Raw genomic sequence first — 18,639 nt, 5'->3', positions numbered from 1 at the left:
GCTGTTTAAAAAAACACAAAAGGGAAGGAAAGAAAAGATAAGGAACCTATTGAAGGGATAAATCAAAATTAAAGGACTGTTTTATCAGCTGCGGCACTGAACCCGTTGAGGCACACAGTGCTTAATTTGTAAAACAAAGAATGCTGGTGCACAAGGCTCTACTCAGAAGCCAGTGTCTAGTTAAATTAAACATGAGCATATCTTCACCCATTTTCTTGCTCTTGCAGGTTCCTGCTTTATCCTTTTCTGACAGTTTTGCAGTCTTTCTCTTCCTCCATCTTTCTGCTCTGTGTGTTTGTCCATCTCCTACATTTGGTAAACATCTGATCCAGGAAACACGTTCTGGTTCACAAAAAATAAGTGCTGGTGGTCCCCAACAGCTCAAATTAAGCACTGGGCGCTGAGCCTCCAGGCACATAACCCAGGGCCCCACTCCGCCCTTCTTGTTACAATACTACATGGAAATGGTGTGGTCTGTGAGAACCCGCACCAGCCTCCCCTTGATAGTTGAATGGAAGGCCTTCAGAGTCAAACACATAGCTCTCAACTCACAACAGACTGATTCATTCTGAGGATTTCTGGGCCCATGATGGTTCTCCATTTTAGCTTAGTTTTATATTTCACATTTTACACGGTTTAGCTGACATCGCTTTTAGCAGTGACATTTTACACATTTAGCTTGCATAATATTACTCCAAGAATACATTGTACATGTTGCTTGTTTCAAGTTAGCCTTTCTCGACATGTAATCTATACACTCTGTTCAAGGCTAGGAATGCAGAACAAGATATCTAGTTGGAGACAGCTTCTAACATCTAGACATACCATAACATCAGGTGCTGTGCCTCTAACATAGTGTGGCTTTTATCACATAAACCATGCACTGACCTAGGGGGATCAGAAGAGCACTACAGCCATAATTGTCTTGGGACTAATGCTGTGTTTGACATACAGTTCTGCTGGCACTGATCTTACAGTTTGCAGATTGCCATCTACACTACAGGCCGATTTTCAGGGTCAGTTCTCCAGGTATGTGGGCTAAGGCTATCCTTTTAGATCAGGCAAAGGCAGAGGGTCCATTCAATATGCTCTCTGTATAGGGTTAGTGATAAGTAGGAATATCTAGAAATCATTAACATGATTGGACTGTTAGTTTTTTTTCACCATGTTCATAATTCTGGTAAATCTGCTTTGTTTCATCTGGCGACTTCCAATTACCAAAGCTCATTCTCTTTATGCAAGACTACAACTGTTTCAATAAATGTATTGAAAACCTATCTCTTATTTCTCGTGTTTTGCCTGGGCATGCATGAGTAAGACAATGAATGTGTAAGATGGGCTGCTATGATTCCCTTGGGAATCAGAGTGTCATATTCAGGTTGCTGTAATCACCTTCCACCTCAGTAAGGTTAGGGGGTTTGGGTGAGACACGGTGAGCTAGCCAGGAATTGAGCCGACCGCTTCTGAAGGTGTGATCGGGCTCAGTCCTTGAATTCTGGAGTTCTGCTGTCCTAATATGCAATGCCATTATGTTAGCAGGAACGGTATAACAGATCTGTACCCATGCTTCATCGATGATCAGAGTCCTCTGATCTCCACCCCCCCACATGACAAACCCACTCAAGAAGGAAGTCGCCCATCACTACCATCAGTTTTATGTGGGGGATGGAGAGTGGCCTGCATTCGAGCAGCCAGCATTGCAAATTATGTCTCATCCTTCGAGATCTGTCAGATTTCCTTGATGCTAGGCACAATGGACCTTCAGATTTCTTTGTAGAGCCAGGATGTAGTACGCAGAGTGTAGGTGACAAGAAATATGCAGGAGGCTCTAAGAGGCCAAGAAGCATCAGAGCTGTTATCACCTAGATCCAGGAACAAGGCTGAAATATTGGGATGATAGCCTGAATGTCCTGGACTCATTTCTGGGGGAGAAAACCATATAGCTACAATGAATACAAGCCTCTGAAGGAATCAGGTGTGACTTTAGCGCTCGGATAGTAAACTCCAAAAATATCATGAGGTTCTCCATCATCTGGAGGTGCTCTACAAATGACTGTGGCAAGCCAGCAGTCAACAGCCAGCAGTCAACATGGTAGGGAAAAAACTTTATCACCGACCTCCAAAGGTAGGTACATACCATTGTCTTTGCTTGTGTGAGCTCCTAAGGAGCACTTGTGAGGTCAAAGGGGAGCAGAGGAAATTAGAAATGTTCCTGGCCTACCCTGAACTGCAAATAACATGTGGGACTGCAGGACGGGTTATATGAAAATATGCTTCCTGTAGGTACAAGGTCACCATCCTGCAGCCAAGGTTCAAGGCAGACAGGATATGCGCCCAAGTGAGCATTCTGAGCTTAGTCTTCCATAGTAAGGCATTTAGAGGCCAAAGGCCTAAAAAAGGCCCAAAACCCCTGTCCTTCCTCTGCAAAAGACAACAGCTGGAGTAACAACCCTCTCCACTTTGAGCCTTTCTCAATAGCACACATGGAGGTTAACACTTGCACTGTGTGCAGTAAAATAGACATGTGATCTGATGTGTGAAGAGTATTTGTGGATTGAAAAGACACGATAGTACCATGTTGAACTATTTCTATGATCCAGCTGTTAACTTTAACAGATCACTACCCTGGGAAGAAATAATGAAATCTGCTCCCCCTCTAGGTGTGCATGCTCCACTAAGGGCAAACTAAAGTGGTTGGCTGGCTGTTGCAGCAGGAAAGAAGAATGGGAGGACTGATGCCCCTTCTGTCCCGCGTGCTGTCTGTCAGACCCATGGCATCAAAAGGACTCAGGTGACTATTACCATTTTGGAAGGATGCCATTGGATATGCACACAACCACTTTAATACCCTGGGAACTTCAATTGGGGTGAAACTGCTTGGCAAGGGTCAGAAGAGCCAAAGAAGAGCTTCTTTCTCACTGACAAGTCCTGAACTATCAAAAGGCACATCCATGAGAGAGGCCTGCTGATCGCTGGAAAATTCTGTGGCATCCATCTGTGCCTCTCGAACGATGTACAACACTGGTGCCACTTGGTCTCCCCAGGCAATTAGTAGTATGTAGAACAGAGCGGATAACACATTTGATTGTGTCTTTTCCATCATGAACTGGTTGGGCCAATGAGGCACAAAGGGTCTTCTGGGACATCCAGCAAGATCTCTCTGACCATATCCCAGTGAGCATATATAACAACATAGCAAGCAAACAGCATTAACCAACTGTAATGCCAGACTGGGAATGGAAAAAATACATTTGGCGAAACACTCAAATCTTTTGGATAGCTAGCAGGCAAAACTATGAGTAATACACAGGGACTGATTAAACTGGTTAATGCTTGAACAGGAAGCTCTTTGGAGTAGGATTTGTGGTAAGAAAATCAGGTTTAGTAGGAGCTGGCTCTGGATGCCTGACCACATGCCTATTTACCAGTGGACAAGAGCAGGTTTTGACCACGTGGCCATTACAGCATCAGTGGGGGCTTAGAAGTAGCTGGCCCCAACTGCATGATTACAGTAAGGATGCTTCTTTTGGTCTCATTTGAGGGCAGCTGCAAATCCAGAACCTCAGCTGCCCTCTGGACTACCACTGTAAAGGAGGAACTTTCTTCCACTGGTGGCCCAAGTGGTACGTCAAACACTGCCTCAGGACATGCATCAAGGCCACTAGCCTAATACAAATCCATGTTAAAGGCGTCATTTGTTTAGTTAGGTGGGAGAAAGCTATGCCCATCACCATCATTTGCAGTTACATCTTTCGCTGTCTAGTGATAAAATCAGAGCCAAAAAGATAGTGGAGCTTTAGATGGGGTTTATGTCCTGGTAGAGGCACTGGGTCAGAGTCTGGGTAGATGAAGATTTGTTGCACTTTTAAAATTTTGTAGCACAACTTGGGTCAAGATAGAGCTGTAGCCACAGTTTGATGTCTGTCAGTGTCATTACCAGATCCTCTTCCAGCATCTGTGGCATAGACTTGGAAGGGACCGATGCAGGGCATGGAGCAGGGGTGGAACCTGGGTCAGAGTTGGTACACAGAACAAAGCGGGTCTTAAGAGTCAGAAGTTGCCAAGGTTGGATCAGTTGGCACAACAAACTGGGGCTCCTGAGATTTATGAGGCCCATTGGAGCAGTAAGCATACCAAAACTCTGCACCATGGCCTCATTGAAGGCTTCAATCTGCAGTGGTTCTGCCAATGGCCTGGAAATCTCTGGCCACAGTGGTTGTCAGTTGAGGAACATGTTCCATGGGCAAAAATCCTCAAGGGGGACCGACTTGCATTATGGCACCTTTTCCGTCTTCTCGCTAGATCCAGAGTGACGGGATGGTGTTGAATTCTGCTTTGCTTGTTTTTTATGCTTGAGCTTTGATTTGGACTTACTCAACTACTCTGATGTTGACCTCTCACAGGCTGCAAGTACTTCTTGTGTTAAGTGAAGTTTTGCCTCCCAGTTCTGAATCTACTATGTGGGCATGAAGGCACATTTGTTAATCGAGCGAGTCACAGTCAGAGCTCAGACAAGAGACACACCTCGTGGGGGTTTATGAAGACATCAGGGACACAATTCTTGAGGGTCAATGACCGACATCTGTTTTATACAGTTTTGGGTGGGGATGTCATTCTGCAGCACAGTGGAATTCATTTTTAGATGACATCTGGAGACTGATGAAATTGGGAATAGAGTTCCGGATCCACGTCAGAAGGCACAGAAAGAATGGAACCGATGTCATTGTGCATGGATGGTGCCTATATCATAGTACAAAGCCAATTTGGAGCCATGCAGTACCCCTTAGCAGTTCGCAGGTTCACCTAGGGAATATTCTAAGGTGAGGAAACTGTGGTTAGAAATAATCATCAGAATGAAAGGATTTTAATCTCATCAAGAGGGACAAGGATTTTGCCTTAATTGCTCTTGAGAGTAAAATGCTGCTTATCTGATGCAAAGTAGATTTTTCTTTAAGAAGTGGGGAAAAGTCATGTAACAAATATATTTCTTACTAGAATGCTTTGTTCAGAAAGAGCGCTTGTGTGACTAAAACTTCAAAGTAGATAGGCATTATTATGTGTGGGTTCTCCAGCCCACCAGGGATACATGAGAAAGCACAGCAATATTACATTTTAAGAGATGCATTTCTTGGCCATCTCCGTTTATCATGATTTTGCATCAACAGTACAAAATAAACAAGAGCTGCATTCTTTGCATCAATTTTTTTGTCCTGGCTGCCAATCAAAAGTAAAGGAAAGAGCCCTTTGAATAATAAGTCTGAATGCTTTGGCACGGTTTGGGTAAGCTTTTATTGGATGTTAGGTTGCTTTTACAACTAAAAAATAAAATAATTTTATAAATAATGTATTATGTTAAGAAACACATTCATCTGAAATAACTAACAAAATCCAACACTTACATTTATATAAAAAGGAAAACTGTTTTCATTTTCATTTCCCAAAGCAAATCATGATGAAATCTAATTTCTCATTCTGCTAAAGTTCAAGTATCAAACTGGTCCAGTGAGTCTTGACCCACCAATTTATAGAAATATCCTTAATTATTTCTTCAGATAACTCATCGCTTAGCTTGCAGGAGTAGATGAAGCATGGAGGAGAATTATATAAGAATGATCAAGATTACTTAAAATAAGCAATCTTGCTTTGGCAGTGGTTGTAGGAAAGAATCATTTTTAACGTAGTTAGCCCCCACTTTTTGTCTGGTTTCTGATGTGGCTTTAACCTTTAGTGCAGTGGGTCCCTGCTAACCAGGTCCCCAGAGCCAAATCTATTTCCTCAAACTGCACAGTAGTTTTGCAAAACTGGTAAACTCTTTAGTTACCACTGTAAGTCCCTAGTAAATGGTACCCATGGTACCTAGGGCCCTGAGTACTAAAGAGGGCCTCTGAGGGCTGCAGCAACTGTTGTGCCACCCCCAGAGACACCTCACCCAACCCACACAGTGCTGCCATTGCAAGCTGTGTGTGTTGGTGCAGGTTAAATTGAAAACACAACCTGTCACCCCCCTCCCCCCCTATGTGTCAAGCCCCCTAAAACTGAGTATTTATGTGGCTCTCCTGAAGCCTAAAACTCAGATATCGACAACCTAAGAAGAAACAGACAAAGAAGCGTTTCGCCCACAGAAGAGGAAAAGTAGAAGCAGCTGACCTGGAACCATGCCCTCCATTCTGCCTGCTGACTTCAAAGGATCCTGTACAAGAAGCCAAAGCGTCCAGCCTTCAATAAAGACTCAAGCCTCCCGTGGGCACCGGGCTTGCCCTGCAGCAATAAACTCCAAAGAAAAGACTGCAACCCCAGAAACCCAACATCAAAAGTGTACACTGCACCAGACGTCCACGACCAGAAGAGAAGCCAACCAACGGTGCCAACGCAGGTCCCTAGCTGCCCAGAGACTGAGTCCAGTGTGGTCTCACCCATCTTGGAGTCTCCCGAGACACTTGCAGGCTTTGCATGGATGCTCCTTATGCCACAGTCTTGTGGAGAGAGGAAATCCAACAGCTACCGCAACCACTGCACCCGTGACTCCTGACCCCAGCTGAAGTGGGTCATTGCCGCCAACAATGTCCTTCGGCTCCTAAGAGCTCGAGTCCATTCTGGGTCACCCTCTGCCGGACTCCCCCACGATGCCTGCAGCCTCAACACATAGGGCCCCCTGACCACAAGTGCTCCTCAACATAAAAGCCAGACGCCTAAAGACATCCCTGCATCCGTTGCCCTCTGGGCACACGAGAAGAGAACCAAAGGTGCACCTACATCCCAAAAGCACCCCAAGTCTACTACCTACCTGCCTGTTGTCCCCAACTGGCTTCCCAGCCACAGCCTGCAGCCTGTCTTTGCAGAGACCAAACTCCCATAGGAAACCATTGGGCACCCGATGCCTTATTGCACCTTTGCACCCGGTCGCCGCAGTGCCGTCCGATGTGACCTGTTGGTGTGGTTCTGATCAGTGCCCAGTACTTACCTTAACCTCAGATAGGCTTTGTAAGTCGTTGTTGACCCTGTGTTTGCTGAACATTGTTTTTCCTCCATAGAATAACATTGAGAGAACTCTGGAAATTGCACTAAATTTCTATTTCCGAAATGACGAAGTATTAATGCTTAAAAGTCTATCACCTGATTACGAAGTTTTTGGGTTTGAAACATATATAAAAAGAATTGTTATTTTTCTAAATTGGTCTCAGATTTATTCTTTGAATGTGTCTAATTATTGCCTCTGTAAGTACAAGAAATGCTTAGCCCTACACTCTGATAAGCCTAACTGCTCGCCCACAGTACCACAAACTGAGCATTGGTCCCATCTACTTTTGCCTCTGCAATACCATTTGGGGATCCACTGGACTCTCTACACAATGTACTTGATTTTGGTGCACCATATAGAGAGACATCTTCCTACAGTGGTAATATGCAAATAATATGTTGTCTCTCTTCTCCAGGCACACCAAAAACACAAAGTTAACTGTAGAAGTGGTTCACCACCAATATTGTCTTTTACAGATTCAAGTGCTAATTGGATATCCTCCACATCAAACCAGTAATCTTAAGATAAAAAACAGGAAGCATTTTAGGTAGGAAGTAAAATCATCACAATGGATATTTTTTGCAGTCAGTCAAAGTATGTTCTACCCTTATCGCCCTGCCATGGGGTTAATTTTGCCTTTATATTTTCTCTTGTTCAGAAATCTGACCATTTCTCAAACATGAAGAACAAAAACACCACTAAACATGGAGGACAGGGGATGTCAACAGATTACCTATAGAAATGTCAAGCAAAATAATAAGTTACTGATTTTCAGTAATGCTCTTTCTGGTGGACACACCACAGATTTCTCACCATTTGGTGGCATCATCACACTTTGCAACAGCCTGGCACTCCCCGATACAGATGGTGTGGAAATGCGTACAAGCTACATCTCTGAGTGCTGGAGTCCGTTTTGTCTGGCACTCTTCAGCACCCTCAGATTAAAGTCAACCATGAAAGACTGGAGATCATAAAAGGACAATGTTTGGGAATTTTCAAACTGATACAGGTCTCAACATCAAAGAATAGAGGGTAACGGGGAGGGCGGGGAGGAATCTGTAATTTGATCCACCAGAAGAACAAGTTATGTATCTTCGGTAATGCTTTATTTGGGAGAGACTATCTAGCCGCAGATGCCTTGCCTTAGAATAATCCCCAGGTGTCAGAATGGATCCGGACATTTTCGAGAAGTACTCCTGCACACTGGTAGGTGGCGTCTGTGGTATTCTCCTTGCCTGAAGGGATGTGCGCAGTGGTTTCAAGTGCAGACCCACAAAGAATGCTGACATACTGGTGTGTTGCTAAGGCCCTTTATAGGGTGACCCTACAGAGTCAGCTAGCAGGGAGTATGGGAAGGTTAGTAAGAGATTTGTGGCTAGATAGAGTCTATACCAGATAAGGGTTTACGAAAGGTAAGGAACGTATTCTTTTGATTGAGACTTTCAGCCACAGATTTCTTATCTTTCAATAGATACTCAAGCAATACCTCTCTGGAGGTGGGTCTGCAAATCTGATTAAATCCAAAGATCCTGCGGGATTGAACTGGCAAAGTGCCCCTTCACAATGGACCTGACCACTCAGACAGCAATGATTTGTGACCACATTGCTGCCTAACAGATGTCCAGGACAGGGACCCTGCAAACTAAAGAAAAGGTTGCAGCCTTGGCTCTTGTGGAATTAAAACGCAAACCCTCAGGTGGATGCTTCTAGGCCAATACATATCAAATCTTAATGCGGAGCACTATCCACTGTGAGATGGTCCATTTCTGCACAGCCTTCCCTTACTTAGCTATCCCAAAAAAGTGTTTAGGGATATCAAACTAGGGAGAATATTGTGGTCCAGTGGATGAATCTCCCTACATGAACCTATAACTGAAATAAGATGCACTGTTCCGAAAGAACAGACTCCATTCCACCAATTAGGGTAGGGGGTCTTTTCAGTCACCACATGCATTAGTCTTACAGGAACAGTAGCCCTCACTCACCACTGGGTGACATGCTTCATCACTGGGCCGTGCTCCTTGTCAGGCCAGCACTGTAATGCCTGATGGGCCCTGCTAGAGAGCTCTTTGTCGGAGATCTTTTTAATGAAAAAATGACAGTAGTGAGTGTATGTGAGAGAATGGCTGGGAAACCTGCTAAAATTAGCTAAAGGTGCCCCAAAAAAACTATCCTTTATACAAACTGGCACCCCTGCCAAGATTAAAAACAAAACAGCAAAAAACAGGGGGAGCACAGAAAACAATCTGGTTCCTACCAACAACTAAATGTATATCTACCACTCTAATGAGAGATTTAGATATTATGGAACTGTGTGTGGGTATTCCCTACACTACATAACTGCTAGTCATGGTGAACATAGCTTAGCTCTAACATACCCTACAAAGAGTCTACCCAGAACTCTAGTGTGCAATCAAGGTTGAATGACAACCCTTTTTGTGGGTTCCAGATAGTGGAGCGTCTCCTTTCTTTAGAAGGGTGAGGCAAAGCAAAGAGGGTAGTCAAGGTGATGTTTTGACATTTGTGAAAAGGTGTCAAAACCTCCGGAAGGAAGTAGGCACGGGTCTTCAGAAGCAACTAGTTTGGGTAAAAATGGTATAGTGTGAGTGCACAAAGATTGGCTACAGTTTGATGACCCTCCTGGCCGATGTTATGGCCAGCGTAAAAGCCATATGTATAGTAAGCAAGCAAAGTGAGCAGTTGTGTAGTGGCATAAAGGGTGTGCACATGAGAAAGATGGGGATCAGATTAAGATCCCACTGAGGCATGATGAATGGTGGGTTGGACATGTGCTGTAGACCTTCCAGGAACCTAGGGCCTGATTTAAATTTTGGCTGAGGGCAATACTCCACCACAAACTTGACGTATTTCCCGTCTGCCATATTAAGATCCCATTATATCCTCAATTTTGTGACGGAGTATTCTATCTGCTGAGATCTAAATCAGGCCCTTAGTCACAGCTGGTGACTTGAACAAGGAAGGCTGGTCCAGCAACCACAAGAATGCTGAAATAGCAGACAGATAACCTTAAAAGTGTGGAGAGCAGAGAAAGAGCAAACAGTAAAACCTGGAACCTGGGATAAGGGTGCAGAAAGACTGCCAATATTTCTGGATGCACACAATGCCACCAATGGCAGGTGTATACCGTCTTGGTGGAGGGGTTGACAGGTTGAAAGCTGTCAACCACTCAGTATCCATGCGTGAAGGCAGAGGGTGCCCATGTTCGGGCTCAGAACCCTATCTTATTGCTGTGACAAAAGGTCTGATCAGGCTACCCTTTTAGGAGGACGGATGCTCATGCTCAAAAGCGCGGGATATTATACTCCCAATGCCCAATACAGAAACACAAGAATGACTTAGGTTTGGTCGTTCCTGATTTTCTTGAGAACTCTTAATAGGAGTGATATCAGCAGAAAGGGGTCCAGGAGGCTGGAGCTCCACTCCAGACGAAAACCACCCGAGTGAGAACTTCAGCACCCAAAATTGCTGATATTGCTTATTCATAGCTGTGGCCAACAGATCTAACCAATGCTTTCCCCACTCTTGAAAGAGACCTTGTAAAACCTCTGGGTGGAAAAGCCATTTGTAATCCACTAGGCAGTGACTGCTGAGTTAATCCACGCTGGTATTCAGGGTGTCCGCCAGGTGATGAACCACAAGGGAAATGCCCAGACAAGAGGCGCAAAGCCTCTTAACAAAAGGTCCACAACCCCAACTTGCTTGTTGCAGTACCACATGGCAGTGGTGTTGTTTGCCATGTGAACACCTGCACAAGCCTTCCCCTGATCGAAAGAATGAAGGCTTTCAATGTAAATCAAATTGCCCGATCTCCAATAGACTGAATTGGAGTCCAGACTCTGATGAAAACCAGAGTCCTTTGATTTCTGCCTATCCCAGTTTTCCACCCAAGCCCAGGCGTGACTCATCTGTTACCACAGTCAACTAAGGCTTGGGAAGGGACAGGAGTCTGCCGAGGATGCAGTCATGGTTAATTAACCACCACTGCAGGTATTTTGAACTTCTATCCGAGATCTGGATCATGTCTCAGAGATTCCCCTGATGTTGCACCCAATGGATCTTTAGGTCCCTCTCAGAGCCCACATATGTTGGCAGGCATGAGTCACAAGCAAGATGCTAGAGGCAAAGAGGCCCAGCAGTATCAGGGTCAGTCTTACCAAAATCCAGGATAGAGGATAAAACTTCAGCATCATAGCATGAATATCCTGGACTCGCCGCTCAAAAGGATAGAACCGACACTGAACTGTGTCCAGAACAGTTCTGATTAAAGTGAGCATTTGAGAGGGAGTCAGGGACTTCGGCAAGTTTATAGTTCAACCCAGCGAGTGCAGAAAGTTTGCCATAGTCTAGAGATGACAACCTGGGGCAAACCTTTAACAGGCAATCATTGAGGAAGAGAAAGACTGGAACCCCTCTAAACTCAACAGGTGTGCTATAACCACTGTCTTTGCGTTGGTAAACACCCAAGGGATGCTGAAAAGGCAAAAGGGAGCATGGGAAATTTGAAAGTGCTCTTTGCCTACCGTGAACTACAGATAATGCATGTGGGCTGGCAAGACAGAATGTAGAAAACTGTGTCCTGCAAGTCCAATTCTGCCATCCTGTCTCCAGGACAGACATAACTTCAGCTAAGGTGGTTATATTAATCTTCACCTTTTTGCTGGAAGAAGTTTAGAAGGCACAGTTCTACAATAGGACAAAGGCCTTCATCCTCTTTAAGCACCAGAAAATAGCAGGAATAGTAACTTAGACCTGCTTCTGATGCCAGCACCCTCTCAATGGCTTCCTTGGGCAACACTTCCTGACAGAGCAAAGATAAATGGTACTCCGTCAGTCAGACGTAAGTGGGTGACATGGGCGGAGGGGGTCCCCAGAAAGGAAATGAAGCAGGCTCTCTGGACAATTTGCATAACACATCTGTCTCATATTCTAGACTTCCAGTGGGGCAGGTGATAGTGAATCCTGCCGGGATAGTGGAGGACTGACCCGGCCTCTGACTGGTGTTCCCATATGGTTTGTGATAACCGTATCCACAGCCATGAAAAGGGCTGGAAAGTGTGTTGGCCATGGTGGCTGGACATGAACGGACACGGTTGGTGGCCTCTTCCTAAGGCACGGAAGGGATGGTCGGCAGACTGGAGTTGTCGAGGGGCCATGGATATTGACCCAAGGACCAGGCCATTGCTCCGCTATCCTTAAGGCACTCCAGCAGGAAGACCCTGATCACCAAAAAGGCAAGAGCCATCAAAGGGCATGCCCAGGAGCAAAGCTTGGACACCCCCAAAGAAGCCAGTGGCATCCAAGTCCTCTATCAAGACGTTCTGCTTGACTGCCACTGAAGGTCCAAGACCTCCGGCGCCCTCCGCACTACCAGTGTGAAAGAAGCATCCTACTCCAAAGCCACGGTAGGGGAAGAGAACAGGCCATAGTCTAGTGAGGTGTCCTAAATGCTGGAATATGCCAATTCCTCATACTAGTTGTCCTCATTTTTATCTAATGAATGATGGCAACCATGTGTCCACAGATCACTCCATATCAGCACCCTGTACAAGCCTGTCAAAAGAAAAATGTACTGCCTCCAATTCTGAGGGCATGGTACAATTCAGCGCTGGAGTCTGAGTGGAGCGGTGCACCGAGTGCAGACCTGCCAGTTGAAATCAATTAGAGGCCCTTCCCGAACCAGAGGGGCCCAAAGGTGCTCCAGAGGGGGGCAAGTCTCCCTAATTTGTGGTGCATGGCATCATAAAATTCCTTAAGTTGGGCGGAGGTCACTCTGGGAGACACAAAGCAGGCCCTGGCACAGGCTCCACAGTGGAGCAAGGCCTAGAGTGAAGTTGAAGACCACTTTGACTTCTTCCTCTTGTGGGACTTGCCCAACAACTTAGATTGTGACAAAGTTTATCAGGAGCGGCTCCACGAGCGACCTTCCAAGCGACGGGGACCACAAGTGCTGAGGGGGGAATTCGATGTCGGGCACCAAGGAGCTTCAGGGAACACTCCCTCAGGGCCTTCGGATTCATGGCTCAGCAGTCTTAGCTGGTATTTGAGTCATGGTCACACTCCAAGCACCAAAAGGAAACAGATGAGTCTGCCAGAGACATCTGCCTTTGGCAGGCACTACATAGTTTAAAAGCCATTGGCTTTTTATTGGACATCCCTAACATATCAGATATCAAATATCAAAAAAAGAGTTTGACAAAAGTAGAGGAAAAAAAAAAGTCAGTCAAAAAATGACAGAGTAGCACCTTCCACATCTGCAGTGACTGGCACAGAAATAAAAATTTATATAAACATGGCTGGTGCACCTATATAGGTACCCGTCACGTCATTTCCGGCACAGATGACACCGACCCAAATAATGCCATTGACTGGATCACAGGGGTAATCATTGAAAATTTCTGGATCCAGTCTGATGCCGGGGGATTATTATAAGGAATGGAATCTGTGGCTAGGAGCCTTTATCAGAGTGTTACTCAAGGTAGGTAGCGTAGTCTTTTGGTGAATACACTCGCAGATACATCCCCACCTGAGTGGTACCCTCAAACTGATTGGCGGTTAAGGGGGTGGGGGAGCGTGGCCATCGTCTGAACAGTGAACAAGCACCATGAAGTCCGGCATAATCAAGATGGTAACATGGCCCTCCCGTAGAATGGCTGTCAAGGCAGAAGTGGTTGATGCATGTATGCACAGACAAATTACTTACCTTTGGTAACATCTTTTCTAGTACAGACTATCTAACCACAGATTCCTCACCTTGGAATACTCTGCAGGTGTCACACTGGAAATGGATATTGTTGAGCAGAACCTTTATGAGTACTAGTAGATGGTGCCAGCGGCTCTGCGTCGATGATGTCTGCAGCAGATTTGACGTACATGTGCCACCTTTGTGCGCTGATGTCAGTTTCTCTCAAGGCATATTCCGCACCTACAGACACAGAACCATATCGGCAAAGTTGTGACCAGTGTGCTGTAGCAAAAAAGACCTTCCGGATCAGACTTCTAACTGCAGATTATTTGGTTTAGAATAGATATTAAAGCAATAACCTCCATGGAAGAGGGAATGCAAACTATCTAAAACCAAAGGACCGAGTAGGCGAAATGCTACCTGGCTATCCAGGCAATAAAGCTTCATGAATGCAAGAAGCAGCGCTCACAAAGCTACCCAGGAGCAGCTTCTTCTCTAATGCCTAGCAGATTTTTTTTGGGCAGAGCCCTACTCATTGATGGGTGGTCCTCTTGTGCACTGGCTTGTCATTCGCTCCAGTGAATCCAATGAAAAACTGATCATTCAGGGGGTGGTGGTTGGAAAAATCAATATAAAAACTAAAGGCTCTTTTGGGATCCAAAAGGTGGAGCTTCTCCTCCTCCTTAGTGGGGTGAGCAGTGGACATCGAAAGGGTGATCGTTTGACAGACATAAAAGAGGTCACCAGCTGAGACAGAAAAGAGGCACACATTCGAAGGTCCAGTGCATCCTAGTAGAAGGTGGTATACGACAGGCGAATTGATAGGTCCTGAAGCTCATTCACCCTCCGAGCTGATATAATGGCAACCAAAAAAACAAAAAAAAGAATCATCTTAATCGTTAGAAGACTGAAAGGACAACTATGCATGGGTTCATGGAGAGAACACATCAGGTAGGTCAATATCAAATTAAAATCCCATTGGGGAATACTGAGGGAGGATGGAAAGTTGCTGCAAACCTTTTAAGAACAGAGTCACAACCGAGACAGCTGATCTGGCAATTGCAGAAAGGCCGAAATAGCTGACAAATACCACCTGACAGTGTACAGTCAGACCTTGTCAGGATAATGACAATACAAACAGCAATACCTCAGACAGTTTGGGGGAAGTGGTCAACATGCTTGCCTAAACACCAAGCCATAAACTTGCCCTAACCGCAAGCGTATACAGATTTTGTCGAGGGACGATTGGCTGCCAGAATAACATGAATGACCTGGGGAGGGAAAATGAAGGAACTCAGATTTGGTTGCTCAATCTCCAAGCATGGAAATTGAGCGTGGCTGCAGGACGCTGCTCCACTGGTGGGACAAGAGAGACTCTTGAAGGGGCAGCCGGACTGAAGGACAGATGCTCATGCCCAGGAGATAGCGGAGGATACTAGCTGTGCCCAGTCCGGCACCACTAGGATGACTTGAGCCTGGTCAGTCCTGATCTTTTGAGAACTTGGGGCATGAGCGGTATTGGTAGAAAGGCATACAGGAGTCCTGCGTTCCAAGCTAAACAGAAAGCATCTCCGAGCAAGAGCCGTTTTGGAAACTTCAACATACATTGCTGACATTGTGTTTCTCTGCAGTGGCAAACACATCAAGCCAAGCACCACCTCCGGATGCAGATGCCACTCAGGATCCGCAAGGCATAGGAGGTTGAGTTTGTCTGCCCTGGCATTCAGAGACCCCCCCAGGAGTTGTACTACCAGGAAGATGTTTAATTGCTCTAGCCATTCTTATAAGCGCAGGCTCTCCTGGCATACAGTCCATGACTCCACACTTCCCTTTATGTTACAGTATCACGTCAGTAGTGTTGTCTGTGAACAACTGAACCAGTATCCTTTTGATGGATAGCAGGAAAGCTTCAAAGCTAATTGGATGGCTTGCTACTCCAACAAGTTCTTCAAACCAGAGACCTCTGATCTCAACCTCACCAAGCTGGCTACCCCATTCCAGGAGTAAGAATCAGTTACCACTGTCAGCTCTAGGAGGGAAAGGGAGAAGGGTCTGCCACTGACTAGAATGCAGTTAATTAACTACTACTGGAGATCTTGTGCAGTTTCCTCCAAAATCTGGCAACTACTGGAGAGAGTACTCTAGTGCTGAGCCCACTGGGACTCCAAATCCTAGTGTACCACTTGCATGTGCCACCTGGCATGGTTCACCAGCAGGATGCAGGGGGCCATCAGACCCAGTAGCCAACAAGTCAGTTTCACCAACATCCAGGACCAAGCCAGTCGTCGAGTGAGCATTTTGAACCTGTCTTAGCTCAGAAAGGAATTGGGAGGGCAAAGGTCTATAATAGGGCGGAGGCCTCAGTCCTTTTTCGGGTCGAAAAAGTAGCGGAAGTAGCAATCACGACCTAACTTTGCTGTCAGTACCCTCTCAATGGCTCCCTTGGCCCAAAGAGCCTGCAATTCTTGGTGTAACAAGAACAGATGGGCCTCCAACAGTCGTTGTACAGACGGTGGCATGGGGGAGGGGTTGTGATACATGGGAAAGCATAACCCTGATGAGCGATATTCAACACCTACTTGACTCAGGTGACATTCTGTCATTGTGGTAAGAAACGCTGGATCCTGTCACCTACCGGAAGTCGGTGCACTGAAGGGGGCACACTAAGGAGGTTTGGGTGGGTTGGCAGTGGGAGGGGATGGAGGATCAGAATGCACAGTGGGCTTGCTGAGCATGAGGTCTGTGGGAACCTGTAAAGTTTGCACAGACACTCTTGGGGGTAAGGTGCTGAGCGGAAAATGCAGCTTCTCCAGTGTAGGACAGTGAAGACATGCAACCTGAAGGTTGACTAGACACGATTTGGACCAGGCCCTCAGGAAGACGTCCTTGAAGGCTTTGTTAAAAGGAAGCAGGGCCTCTGCACTGGAGTGCTCCAGCTTAAACACCTCAGTTAAGATATTAATTTTAACCTCCAATAATGGAAGCTCAGGACAACTGCGAATAACGTACTCTCCTCAGTGACCAGGCCAGGTGGGGAGACTAAATCAGAGTCTAACAAGGTGGCTATCCTGCTGGCATCACACAACTCCCTGCACCAGTTCTCCTCCGGGAAAAACTGGGCGATGCTGTTAGAGTGGTCACAGGCCTCCTCAAAATCACTAAAGGGCAGCAGCCCTGTATTTGAGTGCAAAGGCTGTTTGGGCTTGAGTGGTGCAAGACTTGGATGGGGTAGACAGTGCACCATCTCAGTTGAAAAAGACAATAGGTTCACGCGCACCATAGACCATTGGAGACACTGACAATTATATTAGGGAGCAAGACCCAATGACAGTAGAAGAGCCTGAATAGGGCTGGAGGGCGAAGTTGGTCCAGATCTGTGGGCGGATCTAAAGGGTCCCATGGGCGTCAGGCAAGGGCCATCCGACAGTAATCTAGGTGTCACACTTCTCTGCTCCTTGGAATCAGAAGGCGCTTCAGAGGGAGTCGAATGCCTGAAGAGACAGGCAATGGTCCACAGAATTCCTGAAGCTGGGCAGGAGTTGCACTGGCTTCAGGGATCTCTGGGAGATGCAGAGAAGAAGTCTGCACTAGCTCAAAGGGTGGTAGGCGAGCGCAATGCCTAGAGGCACAGTAATGGCCCCAGGCTCCTTCCCGGGACTTGAAAGGGAGAGGTGACGTCAAACAATACTTTAATGACTTCCTGCCCAGTACAATCTACCAGACCATCAGCTTTTGCACTGCCTTTCCCTCAGATCACCACCAAAATCCACAGCATGTCAACTTTGAATGTTTTGTGTGCTCAATGTAAAAACTTACAGCTCTTTATGGATCAAGACAGGAAATCTCAAAGAGAGAAAAAAGCAGGAAGGGCTATGGACTGACCCATCATTGTTACACACTTTGACTGAAAGGAAGTCTGTGTTCTCTGTACCAATTTATCATTAAATAGAGTGGAGTACAGTTTGCACAGGCAGTAAATCAATAAATAGGCATTATGCTCTTTTCGGACTATTTGTTATCTTACGTTCCCCTTCACGTTCAACTTGAATTACTTATTTGCGTTACCCTTACTGTTTTCTATGTTTTGACTACATGGGATAAATGTTCTTTGGATGTATAAATGAATAAGTATTTTTTGCATGTTGATTTTAGTTTTTAAGTGTTACAAAGTTATATTATTCTATGCACGCACTTTCCACCAATGCGAGGACATGTAATGTATGTGCAATCATCTCTTACATTACTCTGTTCATACCGCGCCTATAGCTGTGCAGTGAGCCTGACTATCAAGGCTTCAATGTTTCTATTCTGACCGAGATGTCGGTTTGGTGTTATTAATTTTTTGACATATTAATCTTCCTACCAACTTGTGTCATATGTATACTTTGGTCATGTTCCACTTTACCCTTTGTGCCTATTATCCTCTTTGCATGCAGGACCTTCACTCCTTCGACTCTTACCCCCTTCTTTTTTTTCTCTATACTTCAGTATTTCTGCTCGTATTCATGGACTTTTATTACTCTCCACGTTTCCCTTTCCTCTTCCAACATGGGCGTCGTCTCTCCTCCCCCACTTTTGTCTGAGTTTCCAGTAGTACGGCCCACTGCTTTCTAAGCACCTCCTTCCTCTGACTTTCTTCCATTTTCGTGACTGTCTACATGGCAACCCTTCTTATATTTTCATGACCTACCTGGCATTTAACACCGCATTCTACCCGCGCTGCCATTTCAACTGACACCATATAGCGAGCGTTACGCAGCACTCTGCTCGCCAGGTAAGCCCTATTTTAATTATTGCCCAATTTGTCCTTTGATAATTATTGACACTTACCAGCACTTCGCCTACCCCGTATTTTCTTTTTGTCTAAACTTACTTGCATCGAGCTCTCTGCCTGAGCCTCTTCTGACGATCTTTAGAC

At 45.7% G+C, this 18,639-nt stretch overlaps 1 protein-coding gene across 4 annotated transcripts in view; it reads right to left on the bottom strand.

The window, feature by feature from the left end:
* BIRC6 (baculoviral IAP repeat containing 6) overlaps nt 1-18,639 on the bottom strand; it is a 1,722,273-nt gene that overhangs the window by 871,680 nt on the left and 831,954 nt on the right. The window lies entirely within an intron of this gene.

The sequence above is a fragment of the Pleurodeles waltl genome, chromosome 5, assembly GCF_031143425.1.
Source record: "Pleurodeles waltl isolate 20211129_DDA chromosome 5, aPleWal1.hap1.20221129, whole genome shotgun sequence".
NCBI classification, from domain to species: domain Eukaryota; kingdom Metazoa; phylum Chordata; class Amphibia; order Caudata; family Salamandridae; genus Pleurodeles; species Pleurodeles waltl.
The sequence above is the reverse complement of the archived record's forward strand: the minus strand, read 5'-3'. Positions and strand labels throughout refer to the sequence as shown.